Below are 10,607 nucleotides of genomic sequence, written 5' to 3'. Positions count from 1 at the left end.
GAGAGTGTGTGCGCGATGCAGATTGAGAGAGTGTGCACGAGATGCCGATTGCGAGAGTGTGTGTGCGCGATGCAGATTGAGAGAGTGTGTGTGCGCGATGCGGATTGAGAGAGTGTGTGTGCGCGATGCAGATTGAGAGAGTGTGTGCGCGCGATGCGGACTGAGAGAGTGTGTGTGTGCGCAATGCAGATTGAGAGAGTGTGTGCGCGCGATGCGGATTGAGAGAGTGTGTGTGTGCGCAATGCAGATTGAGAGAGTGTGTGTGTGCGATGCGGATTGAGAGAGTGTGTGTGTGCGATGCGGATTGAGAGAGTGTGTGTGTGCGCAATGCAGATTGAGAGAGTGTGTGTGTGCGATGCGGATTGAGAGAGTGTGTGTGCGCGATGCAGATTGAGAGAGTGTGTGTGCGCGATGCAGATTGAGAGAGTGTGTGTGTGCGATGCGGATTGAGAGAGTGTGTGTGCGCGATGCAGATTGAGAGAGTGTGTGCGCGCGATGCGGACTGAGAGAGTGAGTGTGTGCGCAATGCAGATTGAGAGAGTGTGTGCGCGCGATGCGGATTGAGAGAGTGTGTGTGTGCGCAATGCAGATTGAGAGAGTGTGTGTGTGCGATGCGGATTGAGAGAGTGTGTGTGTGCGATGCGGATTGAGAGAGTGTGTGTGTGCGCAATGCAGATTGAGAGAGTGTGTGTGTGCGATGCGGATTGAGAGAGTGTGTGTGCGCGATGCAGATTGAGAGAGTGTGTGTGTGCGATGCGCATTGAGACAGTGTGTTTGCGCGATGCGGATTGACAGAGTGTGTGCGCGATGCAGATTGAGAGAGTGTGCACGCGATGCCGATTGAGAGAGTGTGTGTGCGCGATGCAGATTGAGAGAGTGTGTGTGCGCGATGCGGATTGAGAGAGTGTGTGTGCGCGATGCAGATTGAGAGAGTGTGTGCGCGCGATGCGGATTGAGAGAGTGTGTGTGTGCGCAATGCAGATTGAGAGAGTGTGTGTGTGCGATGCGGATTGAGAGAGTGTGTGTGCGCGATGCAGATTGAGAGAGTGTGTGCGCGCGATGCAGATTGAGAGAGTGTGTGCGCGCGATGCGGATTGAGAGAGTGTGTGTGCGCGATGCAGATTGAGAGAGTGTGTGTGTGCGATGCGGATTGAGAGAGTGTGTGTGCGCGATGCAGATTGAGAGAGTGTGTGTGTGCGATGCAGATTGAGAGAGTGTGTGTGCGCGATGCGGATTGATATAGAGTGTGTGTGCAATGCGGATTGAGAGAGTGTGTGTGCGCGATGCAGATTGAGAGAGTGTGTGCGCGCGATGCGGATTGAGAGAGTGTGTGTGCGCGATGCAGATTGAGAGAGTGTGTGTGTGCGATGCGGATTGAGAGAGTGTGTGTGCGCGATGCAGATTGAGAGAGTGTGTGTGTGCGATGCAGATTGAGAGAGTGTGTGTGCGCGATGCGGATTGAGAGAGTGTGTGTGCGCGATGCAGATTGAGAGAGTGTGTGTGTGCGATGCGGATTGAGAGAGTGTGTGTGCGCGATGCAGATTGAGAGAGTGTGTGTGTGCGATGCAGATTGAGAGAGTGTGTGTGCGCGATGCGGATTGATATAGAGTGTGTGTGCAATGCGGATTGAGAGAGTGTGTGTGCGCGATGCAGATTGAGAGAGTGTGTGCGCGCGATGCGGATTGAGAGAGTTTGTGTGTGCGCAATGCAGATTGAGAGAGTGTGTGTGCGCGATGCGGATTGAGAGAGTGTGTGTGCGTGATGCAGATTGAGAGAGTGTGTGTGCGTGATGCAGATTGAGAGAGTGTGTGTGTGCGATGCGGATTGAGAGAGTGTGTGTGCGCGATGCAGATTGAGAGAGTGTGTGCGCGCGATGCGGATTGAGAGAGTGTGTGTGTGCGCAATGCAGATTGAGAGAGTGTGTGCGCGCGATGCGGATTGAGAGAGTGTATGTGTGCGCAATGCAGATTGAGAGAGTGTGTGTGTGCGATGCGGATTGAGAGAGTGTGTGTGCGCGATGCAGATTGAGAGAGTGTGTGTGCGCGATGTGGATTGAGAGAGTGTGTGCGCGCGATGTGGATTGAGAGAGAGTGTGTGTGCGATGCAGATTGAGAAAGTGTGTGTGCGCGATGTGGATTGAGATCGAGTGTGTGCGCAACCCTGACTGAGAGAGAGTGTGTGTACAATGCGAATTGAGAGAGAGTGTGTGTGCGATCCAGATTGAGAGAATGTGTGTGCGATCCGGATTGAGAGAGTGTGTGTGCGAGATGCGGATTGAGAGAGTGTGTATGCGCGATGCGGATTGAGAGAGTGTGTGTGCGCGATGCAGATTGAGAGAGTGTGTGTGTGCGATGCGGATTGAGAGAGTGTGTACGCGATGCAGATTGAGAGAGTGTGCACGCGATGCCGATTGCGAGAGTGTGTGTGCGCGATGCAGATTGAGAGAGTGTGTGTGCGCGATGCGGATTGAGAGAGTGTGTGTGCGCGATGCAGATTGAGAGAGTGTGTGCGCGCGATGCGGACTGAGAGAGTGTGTGTGTGCGCAATGCAGATTGAGAGATTGTGTGCGCGCGATGCGGATTGAGAGAGTGTGTGTGTGCGCAATGCAGATTGAGAGAGTGTGTGTGTGCGATGCGGATTGAGAGAGTGTGTGTGTGCGATGCGGATTGAGAGAGTGTGTGTGTGCGCAATGCAGATTGAGAGAGTGTGTGTGTGCGATGCGGATTGAGAGAGTGTGTGTGCGCGATGCAGATTGAGAGAGTGTGTGTGCGCGATGCAGATTGAGAGAGTGTGTGTGTGCGATGCGGATTGAGAGAGTGTGTGTGCGCGATGCAGATTGAGAGAGTGTGTGCGCGCGATGCGGACTGAGAGAGTGTATGTGTGCGCAATGCAGATTGAGAGAGTGTGTGCGCGCGATGCGGATTGAGAGAGTGTGTGTGTGCGCAATGCAGATTGAGAGAGTGTGTGTGTGCGATGCGGATTGAGAGAGTGTGTGTGCGCGATGCAGATTGAGAGAGTGTGTGTGTGCGATGCGCATTGAGAGAGTGTGTTTGCGCGATGCGGATTGACAGAGTGTGTGCGCGATGCAGATTGAGAGAGTGTGCACGCGATGCCGATTGAGAGAGTGTGTGTGCGCGATGCAGATTGAGAGAGTGTGTGTGCGCGATGCGGATTGAGAGAGTGTGTGTGCGCGATGCAGATTGAGAGAGTGTGTGCGCGCGATGCGGATTGAGAGAGTGTGTGTGTGCGCAATGCAGATTGAGAGAGTGTGTGTGTGCGATGCGGATTGAGAGAGTGTGTGTGCGCGATGCAGATTGAGAGAGTGTGTGTGTGCGATGCGGATTGAGAGAGTGTGTGTGCGCGATGCAGATTGAGAGAGTGTGTGCGCGCGATGCGGACTGAGAGAGTGTGTGTGTGCGCAATGCAGATTGAGAGAGTGTGTGCGCGCGATGCGGATTGAGAGAGTGTGTGTGTGCGCAATGCAGATTGAGAGAGTGTGTGTGTGCGATGCGGATTGAGAGAGTGTGTGTGTGCGATGCGGATTGAGAGAGTGTGTGTGTGCGCAATGCAGATTGAGAGAGTGTGTGTGTGCGATGCGGATTGAGAGAGTGTGTGTGCGCGATGCAGATTGAGAGAGTGTGTGTGCGCGATGCAGATTGAGAGAGTGTGTGTGTGCGATGCGGATTGAGAGAGTGTGTGTGCGCGATGCAGATTGAGAGAGTGTGTGCGCGCGATGCGGACTGAGAGAGTGTGTGTGTGCGCAATGCAGATTGAGAGAGTGTGTGCGCGCGATGCGGATTGAGAGAGTGTGTGTGTGCGCAATGCAGATTGAGAGAGTGTGTGTGTGCGATGCGGATTGAGAGAGTGTGTGTGTGCGATGCGGATTGAGTGAGTGTGTGTGCGCGATGCAGATTGAGAGAGTGTGTGTGTGCGATGCGCATTGAGAGAGTGTGTTTGCGCGATGCGGATTGACAGAGTGTGTGCGCGATGCAGATTGAGAGAGTGTGCACGCGATGCCGATTGAGAGAGTGTGTGTGCGCGATGCAGATTGAGAGAGTTTGTGTGCGCGATGCGGATTGAGAGAGTGTGTGTGCGCGATGCAGATTGAGAGAGTGTGTGCGCGCGATGCGGATTGAGAGAGTGTGTGTGTGCGCAATGCAGATTGAGAGAGTGTGTGTGTGCGATGCGGATTTAGAGAGTGTGTGTGCGCGATGCAGATTGAGAGAGTGTGTGTGTGCGCAATGCAGATTGAGAGAGTGTGTGTGTGCGATGCGGATTGAGAGAGTGTGTGTGCGCGATGCGGATTGAGAGAGTGTGTTCGCGCGATGCGGATTGAGAGAGTGTGTGCGCGATGCAGATTGAGAGAGTGTGCACGCGATGCCGATTGAGAGAGTGTGTGTGCGCGATGCAGATTGAGAGAGTGTGTGTGCGCGATGCGGATTGAGAGAGTGTGTGTGCGCGATGCAGATTGAGAGAGTGTGAGCGCGCGATGCGGATTGAGAGAGTGTGTGTGTGCGCAATGCAGATTGAGAGAGTGTGTGTGCGCGATGCGGATTGAGAGAGTGTGTTTGCGCGATGCGGATTGAGAGAGTGTGTGTGCGCGATGCAGATTGAGAGAGTGTGTGTGTGCGATGCGGATTGAGAGAGTGTGTGCGCGATGCAGATTGAGAGAGTGTGCACGCGATGCCGATTGCGAGAGTGTGTGTGCGCGATGCAGATTGAGAGTGTGTGTGTGCGCGATGCGGATTGAGAGAGTGTGTGTGTGCGCAATGCAGATTGAGAGAGTGTGTGTGCGCGATGCGGATTGAGAGAGTGTGTTTGCGCGATGCGGATTGAGAGAGTGTGTGCGCGATGCAGATTGAGAGAGTGTGCACACGATGCGGATTGAGAGAGTGTGTGTGCGCGATGCAGATTGAGAGAGTGTGTGTGTGCGATGCGGATTGAGAGAGTGTGTGTGCGCGATGCAGATTGAGAGAGTGTGTGCGCGCGATGCGGATTGAGAGAGTGTGTGTGTGCGCAATGCAGATTGAGAGTGTGTGTGTGTGCGATGCGGATTGAGAGAGTGTGTGTGCGCGATGCAGATTGAGAGAGTGTGTGCGCGCGATGCGGATTGAGAGAGTGTGTTTGTGCGCAATGCAGATTGAGAGAGTGTGTGTGTGCGATGCGGATTGAGAGAGTGTGTGTGCGCGATGCAGATTGAGAGAGTGTGTGTGCGCGATGTAGATTGAGAGAGTGTGTGCGCGCGATGCGGATTGAGAGAGTGTGTGTGTGCGCAATGCAGATTGAGAGAGTGTGTGTGTGCGATGCGGATTGAGAGAGTGTGTGTGCGCGATGCAGATTGAGAGAGTGTGTGTGCGCGATGCAGATTGAGAGAGTGTGTGTGTGCGATGCGGATTGAGAGAGTGTGTGTGCGCGATGCAGATTGAGAGAGTGTGTGCGCGCGATGCGGATTGAGAGAGTGTGTGTGTGCGCAATGCAGATTGAGAGAGTGTGTGTGTGCGATGCGGATTGAGAGAGTGTGTGTGCGCGATGCAGATTGAGAGAGTGTGTGCGCGCGATGCGGATTGAGAGAGAGTGTGTGTGCGCAATGCACATTGAGAGAGTGTGTGTGTGCGATGCGGATTGAGAGAGTGTGTGTGCGCGATGCAGATTGAGAGAGTGTGTGTGCGCAATGCAGATTGAGAGAGTGTGTGCGCGCGATGCGGATTGAGAGAGTGTGTGTGTGCGCAATGCAGATTGAGAGAGTGTGTGTGTGCGATGCGGATTGAGAGAGTGTGTGTGCGCGATGCAGATTGAGAGAGTGTGTGTGCGCGATGCAGATTGAGAGAGTGTGTGTGTGCGATGCGGATTGAGAGAGTGTGTATGCGCGATGCAGATTGAGAGAGTGTGTGTGTGCGATGCGGATTGAGAGAGTGTGTGTGCGCGATGCAGATTGAGAGAGTGTGTGTGTGCGATGCGGATTGAGAGAGTGTGTGTGCGCGATGCGGATTGATATACAGTGTGTGTGCAATTCGGATTGAGAGAGTGTGTGTGCGCGATGCAGATTGAGAGAGTGTGTGCGCGCGATGCGGATTGAGAGAGTGTGTGTGTGCGCAATGCAGATTGAGAGAGTGTGTGTGCGCGATGCGGATTGAGAGAGTGTGTGTGCGCGATGCAGATTGAGAGAGTGTGTGCGTGCGATGCGGATTGAGAGAGTGTGTGTGCGCGATGCAGATTGAGAGAGTGTGTGCGCGCGATGCGGATTGAGAGAGTATGTGTGTGCGCAATGCAGATTGAGAGAGTGTGTGCGCGCGATGCGGATTGAGAGAGTGTGTGTGCGCGATGCGGATTGAGAGAGTGTGTGTGCGCGATGCAGATTGAGAGAGTGTGAGCGCGCGATGCGGATTGAGAGAGTGTGTGTGCGCGATGCGGATTGAGAGAGTGTGTGTGCGCGATGCAGATTGAGAGAGTGTGAGCGCGCGATGCGGATTGAGAGAGTGTGTGTGTGCTCAATGCAGATTGAGAGAGTGTGTGTGCGCGATGCGGATTGAGAGAGTGTGTTTGCGCGATGCGGATTGAGAGAGTGTGTGTGCGCGATGCAGATTGAGAGAGTGTGTGTGTGCGATGCGGATTGAGAGAGTGTGTGCGCGATGCAGATTGAGAGAGTGTGCACGCGATGCCGATTGCGAGAGTGTGTGTGCGCGATGCAGATTGAGAGTGTGTGTGTGCGCGATGCGGATTGAGAGAGTGTGTGTGTGCGCAATGCAGATTGAGAGAGTGTGTGTGCGCGATGCGGATTGAGAGAGTGTGTTTGCGCGATGCGGATTGAGAGAGTGTGTGCGCGATGCAGATTGAGAGAGTGTGCACACGATGCGGATTGAGAGAGTGTGTGTGCGCGATGCAGATTGAGAGAGTGTGTGTGTGCGATGCGGATTGAGAGTGTGTGTGCGCGATGCAGATTGAGAGAGTGTGTGCGCGCGATGCGGATTGAGAGAGTGTGTGTGTGCGCAATGCAGATTGAGAGTGTGTGTGTGTGCGATGCGGATTGAGAGAGTGTGTGTGCGCGATGCAGATTGAGAGAGTGTGTGCGCGCGATGCGGATTGAGAGAGTGTGTTTATGCGCAATGCAGATTGAGAGAGTGTGTGTGTGCGATGCGGATTGAGAGAGTGTGTGTGCGCGATGCAGATTGAGAGAGTGTGTGTGCGCGATGTAGATTGAGAGAGTGTGTGCGCGCGATGCGGATTGAGAGAGTGTGTGTGTGCGCAATGCAGATTGAGAGAGTGTGTGTGTGCGATGCGGATTGAGAGAGTGTGTGTGCGCGATGCAGATTGAGAGAGTGTGTGTGCGCGATGCAGATTGAGAGAGTGTGTGTGTGCGATGCGGATTGAGAGAGTGTGTGTGCGCGATGCAGATTGAGAGAGTGTGTGCGCGCGATACGGATTGAGAGAGTGTGTGTGTGCGCAATGCAGATTGAGAGAGTGTGTGTGTGCGATGCGGATTGAGAGAGTGTGTGTGCGCGATGCAGATTGAGAGAGTGTGTGCGCGCGATGCGGATTGAGAGAGAGTGTGTGTGCGCAATGCACATTGAGAGAGTGTGTGTGTGCGATGCGGATTGAGAGAGTGTGTGTGCGCGATGCAGATTGAGAGAGTGTGTGCGCGCGATGCGGATTGAGAGAGTGTGTGTGTGCGCAATGCAGATTGAGAGAGTGTGTGTGTGCGATGCGGATTGAGAGAGTGTGTGTGCGCGATGCAGATTGAGAGAGTGTGTGTGCGCGATGCAGATTGAGAGAGTGTGTGTGTGCGATGCGGATTGAGAGAGTGTGTATGCGCGATGCAGATTGAGAGAGTGTGTGTGTGCGATGCGGATTGAGAGAGTGTGTGTGCGCGATGCAGATTGAGAGAGTGTGTGTGTGCGATGCGGATTGAGAGAGTGTGTGTGCGCGATGCGGATTGATATACAGTGTGTGTGCAATTCGGATTGAGAGAGTGTGTGTGTGCGATGCAGATTGAGAGAGTGTGTGCGCGCGATGCGGATTGAGAGAGTGTGTGTGTGCGCAATGCAGATTGAGAGAGTGTGTGTGCGCGATGCGGATTGAGAGAGTGTGTGTGCGCGATGCAGATTGAGAGAGTGTGTGCGTGCGATGCGGATTGAGAGAGTGTGTGTGCGCGATGCAGATTGAGAGAGTGTGTGCGCGCGATGCGGATTGAGAGAGTATGTGTGTGCGCAATGCAGATTGAGAGAGTGTGTGCGCGCGATGCGGATTGAGAGAGTGTGTGTGTTCGCAATGCAGATTGAGAGAGTGTGTGTGTGCGATGCGGATTGAGAGAGTGTGTGTGCGCGATGCAGATTGAGAGAGTGTGTGTGTGCGATGCAGATTGAGAGAGTGTGTGTGCGCGATGCGGATTGAGAGAGTGTCTGTGCGCGATGCGGATTGAGAGAGAGTGTGTGTGCGATGCAGATTGAGAAAGTGTGTGTGCGCGATGTGGATTGAGATCGAGTGTGTGCGCAACCCTGACTGAGAGAGAGTGTGTGTACAATGCGAATTGAGAGAGAGTGTGTGTGCGATCCAGATTGAGAGGATGTGTGTGCGATCCGGATTGAGAGAGTGTGTGTGCGATGTGCGGATTGAGAGAGTGTGTGTGCGCGATGTGGATTGAGAGAGTGTGTGTGCGCGATGCGGATTGAGAGAGTGTGTGTGTGCGATGCGGATTGAGAGAGTGTGTGTGCGCGATGCGGATTGAGAGTGTGTGTGTGCGATGCGGATTGAGAGAGTGTGTGTGCGCGATGCGGATTGATATAGAGTGTGTGTGCAATGCGGATTGAGAGAGTGTGTGTGCGCGATGCAGATTGAGAGAGTGTGTGCGCGCGATGCGAATTGAGAGAGTGTGTGTGTGCGCAATGCAGATTGAGAGAGTGTGTGTGCGTGATGCGGATTGAGAGAGTGTGTGTGCGCGATGCAGATTGAGAGAGTGTGTGTGTGCGATGCGGATTGAGAGAGTGTGTGTGCGCGATGCAGATTGAGAGAGTGTGTGCGCGCGATGCGGATTGAGAGAGTATGTGTGTGCGCAATGCAGATTGAGAGAGTGTGTGCGCGCGATGCGGATTGAGAGAATGTATGTGTGCGCAATGCAGATTGAGAGTGTGTGTGTGTGCGATGCGGATTGAGAGAGTGTGTGTGCGCGATGCAGATTGAGAGAGTGTGTGTGCGCGATGTGGATTGAGAGAGTGTGTGTGCGCGATGTGGATTGAGAGAGAGTGTGTGTGCGATGCAGATTGAGAAAGTGTGTGAGCGCGATGTGGATTGAGATCGAGTGTGTGCGCAACCCTGACTGAGAGAGAGTGTGTGTACAATGCGAATTGAGAGAGAGTGTGTGTGCGATCCAGATTGAGAGAATGTGTGTGCGATCCGGATTGAGAGAGTGTGTGTGCGAGATGCGGATTGAGAGAGTGTGTATGCGCGATGCGGATTGAGAGAGTGTGTGTGCGCGATGCAGATTGAGAGAGTGTGTGTGTGCGATGCGGATTGAGAGAGTGTGTGCGCGATGCAGATTGAGAGAGTGTGCACGCGATGCCGATTGCGAGAGTGTGTGTGCGCGATGCAGATTGAGAGAGTGTGTGTGCGCGATGCGGATTGAGAGAGTGTGTGTGCGCGATGCAGATTGAGAGAGTGTGTGCGCGCGATGCGGACTGAGAGAGTGTGTGTGTGCGCAATGCAGATTGAGAGAGTGTGTGCGCGCGATGCGGATTGAGAGAGTGTGTGTGTGCGCAATGCAGATTGAGAGAGTGTGTGTGTGCGATGCGGATTGAGAGAGTGTGTGTGTGCGATGCGGATTGAGAGAGTGTGTGTGTGCGCAATGCAGATTGAGAGAGTGTGTGTGTGCGATGCGGATTGAGAGAGTGTGTGTGCGCGATGCAGATTGAGAGAGTGTGTGTGCGCGATGCAGATTGAGAGAGTGTGTGTGTGCGATGCGGATTGAGAGAGTGTGTGTGCGCGATGCAGATTGAGAGAGTGTGTGCGCGCGATGCGGACTGAGAGAGTGTGTGTGTGCGCAATGCAGATTGAGAGAGTGTGTGCGCGCGATGCGGATTGAGAGAGTGTGTGTGTGCGCAATGCAGATTGAGAGAGTGTGTGTGTGCGCAATGCAGATTGAGAGAGTGTGTGTGTGCGATGCGGATTGAGAGAGTGTGTGTGCGCGATGCAGATTGAGAGAGTGTGTGTGTGCGATGCGCATTGAGAGAGTGTGTTTGCGCGATGCGGATTGACAGAGTGTGTGCGCGATGCAGATTGAGAGAGTGTGCACGCGATGCCGATTGAGAGAGTGTGTGTGCGCGATGCAGATTGAGAGAGTGTGTGTGCGCGATGCGGATTGAGAGAGTGTGTGTGCGCGATGCAGATTGAGAGAGTGTGTGCGCGCGATGCGGATTGAGAGAGTGTGTGTGTGCGCAATGCAGATTGAGAGAGTGTGTGTGTGCGATGCGGATTGAGAGAGTGTGTGTGCGCGATGCAGATTGAGAGAGTGTGTGCGCGCGATGCAGATTGAGAGTGTGTGTGTGCGCAATGCAGATTGAGAGAGTGTGTGTGCGCGATGCAGATTGAGAGAGTGTGTGTGTGCGATGCGGATTGAG

This window comes from Chiloscyllium punctatum, chromosome 8, assembly GCF_047496795.1.
Source record: "Chiloscyllium punctatum isolate Juve2018m chromosome 8, sChiPun1.3, whole genome shotgun sequence".
Classification (NCBI taxonomy): domain Eukaryota; kingdom Metazoa; phylum Chordata; class Chondrichthyes; order Orectolobiformes; family Hemiscylliidae; genus Chiloscyllium; species Chiloscyllium punctatum.
The sequence above is the reverse complement of the archived record's forward strand: the minus strand, read 5'-3'. Positions refer to the sequence as shown.